Here is a 15,950-nt window from a genome sequence, read left to right as displayed (position 1 = left end):
GAGTACTTCGATGTTAGGGATGAAGTCGCTCCAATGAATGTTGAGGATGGAGCGGAGACAACGCTGGTGGAAGTGTTCTAGGAGCCATAGGTGATGCCGTAAAGGACCATGATTCGGAGCCGAACAGGAGTGTGGGTATGACAACGGCTCTGTATACGCTAATCTTTGTGATGTTTTTTAGTTGGTTATTTTTCCAGACTCATTTGTGTAGTCTTCCAAAGGCGCTATTTGCCTTGGCGAGTCTGTTGTCTATCTCGTTGTCGATCCTTGCATCCGATGAAATGGTGCAGCCGAGATAGGTAAACTGGTTGACTGTTTTGAGTTTTGTGTGCCCGATGGAGATGTGGGGGTGCTGGTAGTCATGGTGGGGAGCTGGCTGATGGAGGACCTCAGTTTTCTTCAGGCTGACTTCCAGGCCAAACAATTTGGTAGTTTCCGCAAAACAGGACGTCAAGCGCTGAAGAGCTGGCTCTGAATGGGCAACTAAAACGGCATCATCTGCAAAGAGTAGTTCACGGACAAGTTGCTCTTGTGTCTTGGTGTGAGCTTGCAGGCACTCACACATAGCTGGGTCCCATGGCTACCCCTTTGACTTGGAGATGAGTCAAAGGAGAAGTTATTGAGAGTTCTGCCAGTCAGAGGAGGGTGATGGTGGAAGGGGAATTAGTTGGGTCTGTTGTCAAGAAAGAAAGAAAGGGCTTAGAGACCTTCTCTAAAGGGGATGGAGGTTTATAGTGATTGGCTGTTCATGGTAAAGATGAGGCAGTCGAGTTCAGGGTAATGGAATTTATTGAAGTGATGTAAGGCACCCTCCCTGTGTCTGTGTGGGTTTCCTCCATGTACTCCCACCGTTCAAAAATGGATGAGGTTTTTGGAGTTGTACATTAATTGGTGTTTTTGGGGGAGTATAGGCTTGTAGATTGGATGTAGGTGAGGAGGGTCTGGACCAGGGGACAAAGCAGAGTTGAGGTAAGCGGATACCAGTTCAGTGAAGCAGGAGCATGTGGAGACTATTGGTGTACCTAAACAATTGGGTCTGTTGGCCTGTGCTCATCTCCCTGATCTTTCTTTTCTTCTCCTCAGACTTTTAATTCAGGTGCCTGACCGCTTTTTACTCATACCTTGAAAATGGTGTTAATATTTCAGATCAATGACTAAAGATCGAAGTTGAGGAATACAGATCTACAGTTTCTGTAAATCATTTGAAATTTAAACTAGTTCAGGGGACTGGGTTTGAAAATAGAAGATGGTAAAGTATCCTGGTACTGTATCATGTGAGCTATTGTATACCATGATGATTTTTTTTCCCCCCGAGACAGTTTTGTTTGGCACCGGTCTTCACTGAGAATGGCTCTGTTGTAAATCCAAAGGTTGATAGCAGAGTACATAAGCTACTGTGAAGCAAGCACAGAATGAAGTAAAATTTCTGCTGGAATTGTTACACAATGAAGATCACATCCTCTGAGTGAACTAAATGCACACTACTATTCTCATTAATGTTTTTGTCCCAAGCAGTTAAAAATTCTGGGAGCTTTCTCTGTTTTGGGTGGCACAGTTAGTGTGGCAGGTTCGAATCCAGCACTCTCTGTAAGGAGTTTCTACTTTCTCCCCATGCTGCTCCAGTTTCCTCCCACCCTTCAAAAAATGCATGAGGATTGTTGGGGATTGTAGGTTAATTGGTGTATTTGGGGGTTATGGGTTCATAGGCCAGAATGGCCTGTTACTGTGCTGTACATCTAAATTTATTGGGGCTTTAAAAAGTTGACTAATCTTTCTTGGGATGCAAGAATGCCTCCTTTGCTAAGGTTTCCAGTGGGATATGTCTGTATTTTCTAAAGATATAGAATATATGGTTAGTTTGAGAAGAAAATAAAAAGGAATAATGGTTTGGCTTTCTTGGGGAAAAAATGGTTTTATTGATTACTAGAACAATTTGGTATAAGCCCAGTTAAACTGTCAGGGATATCTAGGGATGTTGTTCTTACTGGAACTTTTTGGATGTAAGTTTTTGGTAGACTTATGTGTTATCAATATATAAATATCTATTCCTGCCAATAATTCATTGCCTTGGTAAGTATTTCAATTGTTTTGGAATGGATAATAAGATCTTCAACACTAACTTTCATTAATTTTTGTTTACTAATCATGACTCCTCTTTATGATCATCCCAGACTTGACAGGATCATCCTGACAGCCCCACTGAAATGCAGCAGTGACTCACGCATCGATTACTTCACAAATATGAACCTTCTGCCAGAGTGGAGTTATTCAACAGATGATCTCTATCTGTTCCACAAGAAATGAAACAGAGATTTAAGAATCTAGACCATGAATACTTATGCTATAACAGCTCAGCAATGAGCTGACCTGAGCCAATGACATCTCCCAAACTACCAATAAAATGAATTAAAGTCAGTGGAATAAAAATCAACTAAGTTCTTCAATGAGTGGTGAATTCCTGCAAGTGAAAATTACCTGCCCCCATGAGAGACCTTCTCAAAATTCTTTCTGTAAACTATAAACTGTGATATGGTGATTATGACACATGTACACAATCACATTTCTTTCTTAACACAGGAGAACTTAAATATCGCACTATTTTAATTAAAATCAATAGCAGGTGGCTTCAGTGCTGGAGCCCATTGTCAACAAATGCATCAAAAGATCACTAAACAATATGATGTCAACAATCACGTGCAAAGTGAGATGTTGTCAAAGTTAACTGAACACTTCAAATATCAAGCCTTCTCTGAGCACGATATGTATTCCCCAGATCTTGCTAATGGTAAATTATAAGAATTGCCTGGAAAATCTAAGTGCAGCTACATTTGGGTTATTGGTCCCTACTGCAACCTTCTGTCACAGCTAAGGTAAAGAGTCAGGTGAAACTAAGCAGGTGCTTCATATATTTGGTTCTGCCAATAAGTCATGCAGAACTCCTTTTGGAGGTTAGATCCTCAAAAGTTGGCAAAGCAAAGGTTCACCCAGGCCTGAGCTGTTGTTAGAAAGGGGCAGTGAGGAGGGTGGGAATATCACAGTGTTGATTTGGTGCCAGGAAATTGGGAGCTTGGATGGTGATGGGGTGGAGGGGAGGAAGACTATAGGCTATGGTGGAGATTAAATTTGGGGCTGGCAGTTTGAATGATGCAATGGGATTAAAATCCAAAGGGTAGCACAGAGCAAGATTGGAGGATTAGGACCAAAAGTGGAGACAATAATCAGAAGCAGTGGTTGATGCTGTGTAGAGTTGGGTCGGGAAGTGGCATTTTTTCCCCCCCAAAACATATAATTTAATCACAATAAATCATATAAAATAGAGGTGAAAAAAGCTGGTCAAAATTTTAACATTCATAGTTTCAGTCATATTGGGTAGATTATTTACAATGTAGGAAAACCTGTTCAAAAATTTTTACATCGTGTCAATCAACTCATCAATATACATTTCACATTTTATATTCTTCTCTTAATACTTCTAATCGTTAGCTTCATTTATAATTTTTTTACACAGAAATTCTGCAATATTTCTGTAAGGAAGACCTGGCATTAAGCCAGCATTGGTCATTTACACTGAAATGGGAAAAGCCTGCACTTTTACAGGTCAGTGTGTCTTTTTACACAGCAAGCAACATTACAGGATCAAAAGAGGTGGGACTTGTAACTCTACTGCGTCAGTGCCTAGTGTGATGTACAACATACGGGTCAGACATATCTTTCAAAACAAAAAATGGCAGTTGATTTTGATGTGCTTATGGTACTAGCTGTGAACATGTACACCATTCTTCGAGCAGGGGCTAATTTCCTCCGCATCATACACGACTTTATGATGCACAGATGGATGCAGAATTCATGCGAGCAGCATATTCGTGTGATCAGAAATATATTGGAGGAGAATTTGAAGAGAAACAGAGAGATGTTTGATGTCGAAAGGCATGCAGACCTTAGATGCTAGATGGAGATGTTTCAATCCTGTGAGTCAATTCACGTTGCTCTTGGATGGAAAGATGTGGAGGAGAGAGGGAGAGACCACACAATGAGGATGAGTGGTGGAGTAATTTTTGTATGTCTCGGCCCACTTTTGCATTTTTATTGGAACTTGTTGAGCCAAAACTGAGGCGCAAGACAACAAACTAGTGACAGCCTCTGGACCATCAGCTTAGACACGCAATTGCTTTGTGATGGAATGATATCCCATGTGACTATAGATCCATAAGTTGTATTTTTGGTGTCAGTGTGACCACTGTGTGTGCGTTGGTACGCCAAGTTACAGGAGCATTGAAGAGTGCCCTATTTAAATGTTTTATTGATCTGCCGAGTGGTGACTGACTTCAGGAGACAATGGACATATTTGTAGAATGGGGAATGCAATGTGTGCTGGTGCCATTGATGTGCATATATTCCCATTATTTCCATCAGAGCCCCTCATGAAGACCCACGAGGCTTCTACAATCAGAAAGGCTGGCACTCCTTTGTCCTTCAGGCCATTGCTGAGCACAACTACTGGTAAAGACCATGGCCTGAGTTACAATTATTTTTCTTTATCAAATAATGTGTTTCATATGTCAATCTATTCACAGTCTTTTTGTTGTTTCAACTTCACTGATGTGTATATGGGTTGGGCTTGTCGCATGCATGATGCTCGAGTTTTAGCCAACTTGCCCATCTACAAAAAAGCCAAGGATCAAGGAGGGTACTTCTTCCCATGTGAAGAATACCCCACTGTACAGTAGTTTATGTGTGATTCCGTCTATCAATCACATGTATTTTTTGTCACATGTAACCTAGGATACAATGACAGAGAAATGTTTATATGTTTAAACTCAATGAATGGCTGACTACTTCAAATCAGATTCATGTCAAGTCAAAGGGTCAGGTTCAATCCTGTTAATGTAAAACATCCACTAGAAAACATTAGTGAACTGATAGTTTGTGATCTCAGAGGTTGCATTAAGTACTTATAAATCTAAATTTCTCTGTACACAGAAATCCAACGGAGTGAAAAATCCCCGTGTATCTAAGTGGAGACCCAGCTTAGTCCCTCAGGAAGTGGTTGATGAAAAGGTTCACAAGCCACTACACACTTGATCAATGTCACCAAAGCTTTAACTTCCATCCATTTGAGCTCGGCAAGGATGGTGGTGGAAAACGTTTTTGAACATCTCAAAGGTCACTGGAGGTGCCTGGCCAAGCGACTTGATATTTGTACCACTTTTGTAACAGACATTGTTGTTGCCTGTTGTGTTCTACAGAATATATGCAAAATCAACAAGGAACACTTCTTGCCAGAATGGAACACTGATCTACCCGATCTCTCTGAGAAGCCTGATCGGGTTGCTTATCAGGGTGCACAAGCACCAGGTGATCAGTGAGGCAATTATTTCCCTTATGTAAGCAATTTAAGTGAATAGATAACAGCAATGTATATTGCATTTATGAGAGTATTGTAGTGAAAAGGAGCCGTAAGTCAAAATAAAAAAGATTTAATTCAACTGTGTATAACTACTTACAACTATCCAAATAAACAAAACACGCATAACCATTTGAAAAAGTCACGTCACTCCAGAAGCTGGAGGAAGGAGGAGGAAGAAGGTGGCTGAAATTACTCATATGCCTTGTCTGAGTGTTGCATGAAGTCATTCTGCTGTGGTGCCTGAGAGAAATACTGGCTACAGGGTGCAGGAGTGTGGGAGTTTGTTGCAGTGCAGCAGGTTGTCTTGCAGAAGATGATTAGTGAGTAATAATGTCCCACATGAGTGAGGCCTGGTTTGCATTTCTTGTTGGAAGTCTTTAAACATGTGGCCAAACCCTTCCATCTTTTCTGACTGGTCACGTCCATCAGCCTCTGCACTGCCATCTCCACCTCCTGCACTTCTCTCCTCATCCACACCTCGTGGGCCTTCTGCACCTCCTGCCGAAGATGCTCCCTCTCCACATCATCTCGGTCCAGAGACAGTAACATTTCCTTCATCTCCTGGGTCACCACCTGGGCTTTGGTAGGTCTCGGGTTTATTCTTGGGTGGCATGTACCGTAGAGAACATGCTACATTAGTGAGATCACTCTTTATGGAAAGACACATTTGCAAAACACATAGCAAAAATGGGGGATCATGAAAAGAAACAAGTTTTCATCTGGTCGATCATGAGGCGTAGTCTCTGTATTGCTGGCCTCTGTATCTATGCCGCCCAGGACCCCAGCATCAGAAATGCTGCTGAAAGAGAGAGAAACAGCTGTAACGGTATTGCGGACGATGGATCCTCCATGTTGCTCAGAAGCCAAACGGGTGTGCTGAGTGATTTGTGCCCCAGATGGCATAGCACAGATCAAAATACAGCCATTCCAAACTCCCTCTGCCACTCCTGCCATTGTGGTCATTTACCTGGTGGTATTTCTTACGCAGGCATTTCAGTTTACTAATGACCTGGGACTTGTCCTGAGAAAAACCCCTGTCTCTCAGCTTTTGAGCAACCTTCTCTATTATCGGGCCATCCCTCACTATACCCATTATGTAGCAGTTAATTTCATTCTCAGCTCGGATGGTGAGGAGCTCATGGATCTCTGTGTCACCCCAGTTCACAGGCATCGTGGTCGTTAGATGCTGACCCCCTGACTGTTGGTTTAACATTTTCAAATCTTACATTGAAATGTCGCACATTACGTGTCATCACAGCGTCATATTCCTTATCTGAGTTGGTCCCAGAATGCCAGAACCACCTTTTACACAGCCAGTGTTCCAGAACTGTTACTAGGTTTGCCGCTGGAAAAAAGCAAGGACTGACCACCCCCCACCCCACCCACCCCCACCCCCATTCTGTCGGTGTTTTTTAGACAGCGGGAATTCCATTAAAAAGGAACAAATGTCCTGGAATGAAAGGGCAACATTCCCAGACTGACATCTCACTATGCTGGAAGACCAACAGGTTTCGGGCCAACCAAAGGGCATCCTTCATTGAGCTGATGGTCTTCCAGCAGTTCTGGATGTCAGACTCAGGGTGTATTCCTGGGAATAGTCCATTCATCAGAGAATACTCTATACATTGCCACTCAGGGTGAGCCATGACAAAGTCCCTGCAGCCCTCTCCACACACACTTTGTGAATCTACTTTTGACAAAGAGGTGGGCAACAGTCTCCACTCCACCATAGCCGTCCCAAGAACAATGGGCGGAGAGGATGATGTTCCAGTTGTGTGAGAAAGATAGGGCTCCTCTCACCACCAGCCAGGCCAAATCCTGGTGCTTGTTTGTGAGCCCTGGCAATGGCGCATTCTGCCAGATAACCTGAATAGTCTGCTCAGTGAACCATCCCACCGGATCCATCAAGTCCTCCTCTCTCAGTTTCTGCAGGACGTTCCATGCTGACCATTGCCTGATGGCCTTGTGGTCGAAGGTGTTGTCTGAAAAGTCTTTTCAACAAGGGATAGGTAGTGCAACAAAGTCCAGCTAACTGAGACATTGCACAGCAACAGAGCCAGGCCTATAGTTTGCAACAGCTGTGATAGGTAGAACCTCAGAATGTAGTGACATTGGGTGCCCTAGTCCTTCCTTTCCACGCAGACTTATGCAGCCACACACAAAGGTGGTCATCAGGTTGAGTACCATGCTGGATACACCCCTGCCCCCATTGTCTGGCATCTTGTACATGGTGCTCCTTCGTATCCTATCCATTTTAGAACCCCAAATGAACCTGAAAACTGCTCTGGTAACTATCAGGGCAGAGATGTTAGGGATGGGCCACATCTGTGCCACATATAACAGCACTGAGAGCACCTCACACCTGATGACCAATGTCTTTCCAATTATTGAGAGGGAATGTCATGCCCATAGTCCCAATTTTTGTTGGGCCTTTGGATTCCGGTCCAATTCTTGATAAACACCTCAGCCCCTCCAAAACCAGATCCCCAGCATCTTCAGGTAGTCAGATCTAAATAGGTCAGGCCAGTTCCCGGAGAGCATGGACTCGCTCTTCTTTTGGTGTACCCTGGCACCTGATGCGGACTCAAATTGCACTACAAATGTTTGTGTAGAGCATTTTAATCCAATTCCAGATTCCATCCCCAAAGCCCATTTTGGAGAGTACATCAGCATGTATGTATGCAAAATCTTGTCAAACACTTTCTCCTTGGCCTGCATATATGCTATGGTATCCCTCAGCAGTTCAAGGCTGTCAGAAAACTTCCTGCCCAGAACCATGAAGGTCTGGTGTGGGTGGATCACCTGTCCCAGAACAGACTTGACTCAATTGCCAATGGCCTTAGACAGGATTTTGTAGTCAACATTTTGCAATTAACTGGTTCTCCAATTCCTGATATCCTTGTTCTTCTCCTTCTGTTTGAAGATGAGGGAGATGACACCCTTCCTCATAGAGTCTGACATGCTACTGCCAAGAGCATAGCATTGTATACTTCCAGCAGGTCTGGACCTACCGAGTTCCACAGAGCTGTGTACAACTCAGCTGATAAGCCATTGCTTCTGGGAGTTTTACTCAACCAAAAAGAATGTATGGAGTCCATGAGCTCCCCAGAGTAATTGCCTGATCCAGACATTCCCCCGTGTTGTCATCTAACACCTCCATGATAGAGAACAGGAAGTTTTAGGAGGCCATTTTGTTTGTAGTGTCATACAAACTGGCATAAAAGGATCTGCTGATCCTGTGAATACCCATCTGCAAGGATTTGAATGAACTGTTCTCTTCCTTAAAGCAGTGGATCACAGAGCTCCCTTTGTGAACTTTTTGGAAGAAGAAATGTGAGCATATCTCATCCTGCTCCACTGTGAGGACTCTGGATCGGAAAATGATCTTGGAGGACTCTGAATAGCAAGGCTTGCTGACACTTTACATCTCAGAATTGCTCCCTCACACCCACCCCTCTCGACTGCAGAGGAGTTGTTATAGGTCAGCCTGGAGTTGGCTCAGCTCCCTCTGTCTCTGTCTTGCCCTCTGAACATCCTTAAGGATAAAGTACCTCTTGATGTCTCCTTGGTCACTTCCCACCAGGTTACTGGGAGTCAAAAAGGGTACCATGGTTCTCCAACCAGCGTACTCCTTCTTTAGTTCATCTACGTTCTCTGGGGTCAGCAACTTTGTGTTCAGTTTCCACATTCACCTGCCTGCCTTCTGGTTTTCCTGTCTGTGACAGGAGCAGTGGACAGAGAACACTGGCATAACATGGGTGGTTCTGATTGTGATTGCTTTCGACACAAAGACCAAGTCTATCTGGGACCAGCATGAGTCTTCTGATCTCTGTCAAGTGGGTTGTGGCTGTGTTCCACTTGCAGAGTTGCTGAAGGTGATGCACAGCTATGCGTTCTTCACAATCACCATCAGGAGTCTGGAGGAGCTGTCTAGTTTGCTGTCGACACAGCTGGATTGTCCAGATGCATCTATGATGTAGCTGAAGTCACCATCCAGAATGCCTGCCTTGGATGTCACCAGCAATGGTGGGAGCTGCTGGAAGATGGCCAGCCTCTCACTCAGCACAGGAGAGGCATACACATTGATTAGCCAGAGTGAGGTGTTATGGTTCTTCAGGTCCACCACAAGGATAAGTTCCCCAACCACCTCCTTAATCATGGAGATTTTAAAGTTGCCACTCTGCAGCAAGATGCCCAGACCAGAAGGGTGACCATAATTTCCTGCCCCCATCCCATCCAAGCAGACAACCCATGGGGCCACAATCTTGACCACCTCCGATATTTTCTGAGGTGTGGCAACCTGCATTCCTGTAGGAAAATCACATTATCTTTGATTTTACCAAGGTATTATAAACCATTAATACATTGCTCACATTTAGAGTGGCAAATTTAATATCCATTTTGGTTCATAAGAGTTCACAGTCTGTAATCTTTACTGTCCAGCCAGTGTCCATCAGCCGAGCCCACATTCCCACCACTTTGGTGAACTTCAGTACTGATTGTGGGCTCAGGGTGTGATCCTCCTCAGGGAGCGGAGTCTCGGTGGAGTCACGTGATGGAGTAGTGGCCGGACGGTGAACTCCAGCCCTCTCCAGAAAAGTCGGGAAAAACAAGAGAAAATACAAAGGCACAGAAATACAAGTTAAAGAAAAGTGAGTATAAAGGTGGAAAGAAGATGGAGACAAAAGGAGAAAAATCAAAATCAACGGAAAGAAGAGAGGAAGAGAAGACAACGGAGGAAAAAGGTGAAGGCCTTACCTGTCCGAAGAGGCCCGCGGTGGAGAGAAGACCCCACTACCTCAGGTCGGTAGAAAGAGAACTACAACAATGGCTCACAGAGCCGAGTAAAAGTGCGCAACCGCGCATGCGCGAGGAGTCGCGCATGCGCGATGCGCATGAAAAAAAACACACCGACGGGAGGGGGGACCAGCTGGGGAGTCGATCTCCACAGCCGGCAACGACAGCTGCAGAACACCTGCAGCAAGAAGAGACCAGAGAAGACAATGGAAACAAGAAAGAAGAGGAGGAAAGGGCAGCAAAGAAACAACAGATGGTCAACCTAGAGGAAGAAGAAGAGGAAGAGGAAGAGTACAGGGAAATAGAAGAAGAAAAGAAAGGCAAGGTAAAGGAGGTACTTGCTCTTGTTAGAGGATACATGGAGTCATTTAAAGAATGGCAAACACAGGAATTCAATGATTTAAGAAGAAGAATAAACAACACAGAAAAGAAAATAAATAAAATGGATATGACCTTAACAGAAATGGGGAAAAAAATGGACAAGATGGAAGAACGGGCAATAGCAGCAGAAATGGAGGTAGAAGACTAAAAAAAGAAATTGGAGGAATCTAATAAAAAAACTAAAGAGACACAGGAATTGCTAGCCCAAAAAATAGATATAATGGAAAATTATAACAGAAGAAATAACATAAAGATAGTGGGCCTTAAGGAAGATGTAGAAGGCAAGAATATGAGGGAGTTTATAAAAGAATGGATCCCTAAGGCCCTAGGATGTCCAGAACTACAGCAAGAAATGGAAATAGAAAGGGCACATAGAGCATTGGCCCCTAAACCACAACCACAACAAAAACCAAGATCTATTGTAGTAAAATTCCTAAGATATACTACAAGAGAAAAGGTACTGGAGAAGACAATGGAAAAAGTAAGAGAGGGCAACAAACCACTGGAGTATAAAGGGCAAAAAATCTTCATTTATCCAGATATAAGCTTTGAACTCCTAAAGAAGAGAAAAGAGTTCAATGCAGCAAAAGCGATTTTATGGAAGAAAGGATATAAATTTACACTGAAGCATCCTGCGGTATTGAAAATATTTATTCCAGGACAACAAAACAGACTATTCTCGGATCCAGAAGAAGCACGAAAATTTGCAGAACAATTACAAAAATAGACTGAGGGATGAAGACGGGTAATGAGAGCAAAAATTATCACGATTGATATGTATGTGGGTAAAGACAAAAATAGACTGAGGGATGAAGACGGGTAAGGAGGGTAAAAATGACCACGATTGATATGTATGCGGGTAAAGAGGTATAAGAGTGAATAGAGACAATGGGCATATGTGAAAGTATCTGTAATTAGAGGAAAACATAGAGAGTATAGACAAGAATTAATAAGGGAAGGTAATGGAATAGAGAGAATAAGGAGGGAACTAAAAGAGTGACCTTTGTGACATATAAAAAACGAAATCTTTTCTGGGGGGGGCTGGGTGAGGGAAAAGAGCGGTCACTGCAAAATCAGTTGACGCTTGCGAGTGGATTCGCAAATCCAAATGGAGAGGGGAGATGTGGTTGTCCGACAAGGGATAAAGGGCAACTCAGGAGGGGAAGGGGAGATTGGGGATAAAGAAGATAGAAATAGGTGAATAAGGAAAATGTGGGATGTTGTAGGAATGTTGTCTGGTAAAGAGTTGAAAATAAGAAAACAGAAATGGAAAAGGAGGAAAGGTAATGATGGAAAAACGGAAAGAGAAGATAAACAAAATATAAAATGGCTACGCTGAACTATATGACTCTAAATATTAATGGAATACATAACCAAATTAATAGGAAGAAACTACTAAATTTACTGAAAAAGGAAAAAAATAGATATAGCATTTGTCCAAGAAACACACTTAACTGAATTGGAGCACAAGAAATTAAAGAGAGATTGGGTAGGACATGTAACAGCAGCATCGTATAATTCAAAAGCAAGAGGAGTGGCTATATTAATTAGCAAAAATGTGCCATTTAAAATAGAAGAGGAAATAATAGATCCAGCAGGGAGATATGTTATGATAAAATGTCAGATATATTCAGAGCTTTGGAATCTACTTAATATATATTCACCTAACGAAGAAGATCAAAAGTTTATGCAAGATATCTTTTTGAAGGTAGCTAATACGCAAGGGAACATACTAATAGGAGGGGATTTCAATCTGAATTTGGATCCAAATATGGATAAAACGGGGAAAAAAATTAACAGGAAGAACAAAGTAACCAAATTTATAATTAAATCAATGCAAGAAATGAAACTTGTGGACATATGGAGGAAACAAAACCCAAAAGAAAAGGAATACTCATACTACTCGACTAGACATAAAACATACTCAAGGATAGACCTATTCCTGTTATCAGCCCACATACAAGGGAGAGTTAGGAAAACGGAATATAAAGCTAGACTATTATCGGACCACTCACCCCTGTTATTGGCAATAGAGCTAGAAGACATCCCTCCAAGAATGTATAGATGGAGATTAAACCCATGCTACTTAAAAGACAGGATTTTAGAGAATTTATTGAAAAACAATTAAAAATGTACTTTGAAGTAAATACGGAATCAGTGGAAGATAAGTTTATACTATGGGACGCAATGAAAGCATTCATTAGAGGGCAAATAATAAGTTATGCAACCAAGATGAAGAAGGACTATAATCAGGAAACAGAGCAGTTGGAAAGGGAAATAATAAACATAGAAAAAAAATTAGCAATAAAGGAAGATACAACCAAAAGAAGAGAATTGGCGGATAAAAAAATAAAATATGAAACATTACAAACATATAAGGTGGAGAAGAATATAATGAAGACAAAACAGAAATATTATGAACTAGGGGAAAAAACACACAAAATCCTAGCATGGCAGCTTAAGACAGAGCAAACTAAGAAAATGGTATTGGCAACAAGGAAAAAAGACAAACAAATTACATATAATCCAAAAGAAATTAAGGAAAACTTCAGAGAATTCTATGAACAATTATACCGAACCGAAAACGAAGGGAAAGAAGGGAAAATAGATGAATTTTTGACTAAAATTGAACTACCAAAACTACAAATAGAGGAACAAAATAAATTAACAGAACCATTTGGAACAGTAGAAATACAAGAGATAATAAAAAATTTACCAAATAATAAGACACCAGGAGAGGATGGACTCCCAATAGAATTCTACAAAACATTTAAAGACCTAATAATACCGCCCCTCCTGGATGTAATCAACCAGATTGATGAGACACAAAACTTACCAGATTCATGTAAAACAGCAATAATTACAGTGATACTAAAACAAGGGAAAGATCCACTCTCACCAGCGTCATATAGACCAATATCTCTGCTAAACACAGATTATAAGATAATAGCTAAACTATTAGCGAACAGATTAGCAGAACAGGTACCGAAAATGGTAAATTTAGACCAAACTGGATTTATCAAAAAAAGACGCACAACAGACAATATTTGTAAATTTATTAACTTAATTCATGCAGTAGAAGGAAATAAAGCACCGACAGTAGCAGTTGCTCTAGACGCAGAGAAGGCCTTCGACAGAGTAGAATGGAATTACTTGTTCAAAGTATTGCAAAAATTCAGTTTACCGGAGAAGTATATTAATTGGATTAAAGCATTATATAAGGGACCGTTAGCGAAAGTGACAGTAAATGGACATGTATCAAAGCAATTTAACTTAAGCAGGTCAACGCGGCAGGGATGCCCACTATCACCATTATTGTTTGCGCTAGCTATAGAACCACTAGCAGAATCGATAAGAAGAGATAATAATATAAAAGGAATAAAAATAAAAGACAGGGAATATAAAATCAGTCTGTTTGCGGATGATGTGATAGTGTACTTAACAGAACCAGAACTATCAATAAAAGAACTATATAAGAAATTGAAGGAATATGGAGAAGTGTCGGGATACAAGATAAACGTAAATAAAAGTGAAGCAATGCCTATGAATAACGCGGATTTCTCAAAATTTAAGGAGGAATCCCCATTCAGATGGCAAACGCAGGCAATAAGATACCTAGGTGTGCAAATAAACAAAAATCTAGGCCAATTATATAAACTCAATTACAATCCACTAATGAAAAAATTACAGGACGATTTAGAGCATTGGAAAGAGCTACCACTAACACTGATAGGAAGGATAAACTGTATTAAAATGAACATTTTTCCAAGGATACTATACTTATTTCAGGCATTGCCAATACAACTGACAGAAAAATTCTTCAAAGAGTTAAAGAAAATAATAAGGAGATTTTTATGGAGAGGGGGGAAACCGAGGATAGCACTAGACAAATTAACAGAATGGTATAAACAAGGAGGCTTACAATTGCCAAACTTCAAAAATTATTATAGAGCCGCACAATTAAGGTACCTATCAGATTTTTATCAAACAAGGGAAAAACCAGACTGGACGAGACTAGAATTAGATAAAATAGGGGAAAAGATACCTGAACACATATTATATAAATGGGACGAAAAATTGGTACAACATAGAACTTCTCCAGTATTACACCATCTCCTCAATATATGGAAGAAGATTCATGTAGAAAGAAATAAAATAAATTACCAAATACCAAAACTAATATTGACGCAAAATAAGCTACTCCCTTTTACAATAGACAACCTTGCCTTTAGAAAATGGGAAAAAAAAGGGATTAAAAGAATAGAAAATTGTTTTTCAGGAAGTAGATTCTTATCCTTTGAACAAATGAGAGATAAGTACAATATAACGGGAGATACAGCGATGGCATATTACCAACTGAGATCCTACTTGAAAGATAAATTAGGAAGCAACTTGAGTTTACCAGAGGGAAGTAACCTTGAATATGTGATTACAGATACAATGTTAATCAAAAGATTTATAAAAAATATGTATATTAAACTGCAAGAAAAGGAAAATGAGGAAACAAATGGTAAAATTAAACAAAAATGGGAACAAGATTTAAATATAAAGATAAAAAAGGAAACATGGGAGAAGTTATGCTCTGGAACGATGAGAAATACAATAAATACGAGGCTGCGTATGATACAATATAATTGGTTACACAGACTATACATTACACCACAAAAGTTAAATAAATGGGACCCAACAGTATCTGATAGATGTTTTCGATGTAAAAAAGAAAGGGGAACAACAATTCATGCAATCTGGACATGTGAGAGAGTAGAAAAATTTTGGGATGATCTCAATCAGATATTAAATAAAATAACAGAAAACAATATACCAAAGAATCCAGAGATCTTTCTCCTAAGTAACATAAAAAATAAAGAATTTGGAATTGACTTGGAGGATGCACAAAAAAGATTTGTTAAGATAGCCCTAGCTGTAGCAAAAAAATGTATTATGTCAACCTGGAAATTGGAAGATAATTTGAAAATACAACAATGGTATATAGAAATGAATAAATGTATTCCATTAGAAAAAATAACATATAGTTTAAGAAATAATATTGAAATATTCGAACAAGTATGGGAGCCTTACATTAAATACAATAGCGAAAACCTACCGGGAACAAACATTACCTAAGTTGATGGAAGGAGAAGAAAAGAAAAGAATGGACTCAGTAGAATTTCTGGTGTATTTTTGTTGAATGACAACATTGTCTAACTGCATTAATGCAACCTAGATTGTATAACTAAAATGGATGAGAGGGGGGGGATGGGGGGGTGGCTTGGGAGGAGGGAGGGGGGAGGGAGAAAAAGTCACTGTAAATGTGTGGAAAAGAAAAAGTGTATATCATGGCTATTGTGATTTATGGTGTGAAAAA

At 40.7% G+C, this 15,950-nt stretch overlaps 1 long non-coding RNA gene across 2 annotated transcripts in view; it reads left to right on the top strand.

Moving 5' to 3' along the window:
• Positions 1-5,449, top strand: part of LOC138756239 (uncharacterized) — a 74,634-nt gene extending 69,185 nt beyond the window's left edge. Inside the window, exons 4-5 of one of the 2 annotated variants that reach the window (XR_011352894.1) lie at positions 4,414-4,500; positions 4,981-5,449. This is a non-coding gene — a long non-coding RNA (uncharacterized lncRNA). Of the gene's footprint in view, positions 1-2,171; positions 2,432-4,413; positions 4,501-4,980 lie in introns of those variants that run through there. The other variant, XR_011352893.1, reaches the window with a different exon arrangement.
• The last annotated feature ends 10,501 nt before the right edge of the window (positions 5,450-15,950 follow it).

Source organism: Narcine bancroftii, chromosome 3 (genome assembly GCF_036971445.1).
Source record: "Narcine bancroftii isolate sNarBan1 chromosome 3, sNarBan1.hap1, whole genome shotgun sequence".
Taxonomy (NCBI): domain Eukaryota; kingdom Metazoa; phylum Chordata; class Chondrichthyes; order Torpediniformes; family Narcinidae; genus Narcine; species Narcine bancroftii.
Note: the sequence above shows the minus strand (reverse complement) of the source record. Positions and strands in the feature narration are given on the sequence as shown.